This window comes from Dryas octopetala, chromosome 3, assembly GCF_963921425.1.
Source record: "Dryas octopetala chromosome 3, drDryOcto1.1, whole genome shotgun sequence".
Taxonomy (NCBI): Eukaryota; Viridiplantae; Streptophyta; class Magnoliopsida; order Rosales; family Rosaceae; genus Dryas; species Dryas octopetala.
In genome coordinates, this window is record NC_141368.1 from 14,012,075 (window position 1) to 14,014,262 (window position 2,188).

Genomic DNA, 2,188 nt, shown 5'->3' on the forward strand with positions numbered 1-2,188 from the left:
TATTGGCAAACCCGACATGAACCTGCTCTGTTGCCATCCCTGAGTATGCAGTTTAAAAAAGTGTAATTTGGAACTTGGGTTACATGTGGCAGTATCGTTATGGTGCAGGGATGCAGGCTAATAAAGATGATGAACTGAAATAGGGCATCAACAAGAACTTGTGCGAATAAGCTAGGTATGCATTGTAAGTTCTAAAATTGAAGAAAAAATAATAATAACATCAAGAGAAAATTACAGTTTGCACTCCAAGGTTTATTTACTTGGATTCACAATGTGGTCTTGGTTTCCTTTTTCAATATCATCCGTTAAGTGATGATATGAAAACATTGAAATAAAAAATATAATAAAGGAGTGCATAATTATTTTTGTTTTTTGTTGGTCTGGTCCTCCCAAATAATCTAAAACTACTTGTGGCAAGTGAATAGAAAAAAGAATAATAAAAAAAAAATTCACACACATATATAAGGATTCTTATAGCCATGGCACAAATCATCGAATTATTAAACCGACTCAATTATTTGTTAGTCCGATTAGAAATGTCATGAAATTATCCACTCTGTATCTAAATTTGATTCCTCCTCTCTCTAATAATAATAATAATTAAAAAAAAAGAATTATTGAACCGAAGTACACTAATTTACCTAGAACGAAATTGAATGAACACCTTTAATTTATAGTTAGGAAAAAAAAAATTAAAAGAAATTGAACCAATAATTCAAGACCAATCCGGCCTACTCATCCTAGGCAATACATGTACCGCCACAACTTGCAACATCCGCGGCGGCTCCACCACCCAAACCCTCGGCGGTGCCGCCACGACATCCACCACCGCAATCCTCTGTCCATTAGCACAAACTACACAAAGTCTCCCCTTCCCAGCACAAATTTGCTCAGCCTCTCTCAACACCATCGACTCCATCACTTTTTCCCAACAATCCCTCTCATCATCATACCTTTTCAACACTCCTTTTCTCTCATCCACCAAATACATGACACTCTCATCCATGGTGGCTGCTGGTCCATTCCACCCTTCAAGCATTCCTTGAGGCATGTCCTCCCATCTGTCCCTTTCAACATTATAAACAGCCCCTTCGTTCACACTCACCATGCAAAGCTTCCCTCTATACCCAACTGCCTCCACAGCTTCTCTACTAAACCTCACATTCTTAAGCCCTGCCTTCTTATCCCATCTCCACTCCAAACCCTCCCTCTTTATGTCCCACTCCTCCATTGACCTCGCCACATCCCCTCGGTAGTTTGACCCGAACCCACTTGCCACGTACATCGACCCACCAACCGAGCCCGCCGCGCACCAGCGGCGGGGCTGAGAGAGTGGCGGGCCGAGGAGCCATTGGTTGGACAATGTTTGGAAGACTAGTGGGTGGGAGAGTGCTGGGAGGAAGTGGTGAGTGGCGGTGGTGGTGGTGGCGGCAATGAGGACAAGGTGGCCGGAGACGGTTGTGGATTGGATGGGGAGTTTTCGAGAGAGGAATGATGGGTGGTGGTGGAGAAGTTGGAGAGGAGGGTTGTAGGGAGGAGGAGGAGGGAGGGGTGTCCATGAATTTGAGATGGGGTCAAATGAAGAGAACACAATGGAATCGAGGTTGTTTTTGTTGTTGTTGTTGTGATGGGAGAGAAGGGCATAGAGAGAGAAGAAAGGAGGGAAGGAAGGGGAGTAGATGAGGTTCCTCCATGAGCGACAAACAGAGTAGAGGATTGAAGGGTTGACTCCTGCAAGGCAGAGGCGTGCAAGGTGGTTTGGTAAGCCCGGCAATAACAAAGTCTCATCATAGGAAGAGTGTGCGTGTGCTTCTTGTACTGCTTCTTGTGTTTCAGTATGGCTTCCATGGCTACCATAGGTGTATTGAGACTCAAGCATTGCTTGGTGTGAGAAGTAGTACTACTACTCTTAATTTCTAGTATATTTTCTTCCATGGCTACCTTTTGATGCATCTTTCCCTTTTATGCTCTGTGGCCGGGTTCACTTTTCCTATCGGTGAAGTCTTTAGTGGATCATGTGTGTATATATATGATATGATATACATGTATAGATTTTTCTTTAAAAAACTATATATCTGTATAGATAGTTCGTTAAAAAATATATATATATAGCTGTATACATGTGTAAAGTAGTATATTGTGTAATGAAAATTTGGATTGAATTAGTTTTAATTTGGTCTAATTAAAT

At 42.0% G+C, this 2,188-nt stretch overlaps 1 pseudogene; it reads right to left on the reverse strand.

The window, feature by feature from the left end:
* Positions 1 to 715: 715 nt before the first annotated feature.
* On the reverse strand, positions 716 to 1,848 carry LOC147291164 (F-box/kelch-repeat protein SKIP25 pseudogene; annotated as a pseudogene).
* Positions 1,849 to 2,188: the final 340 nt, after the last annotated feature.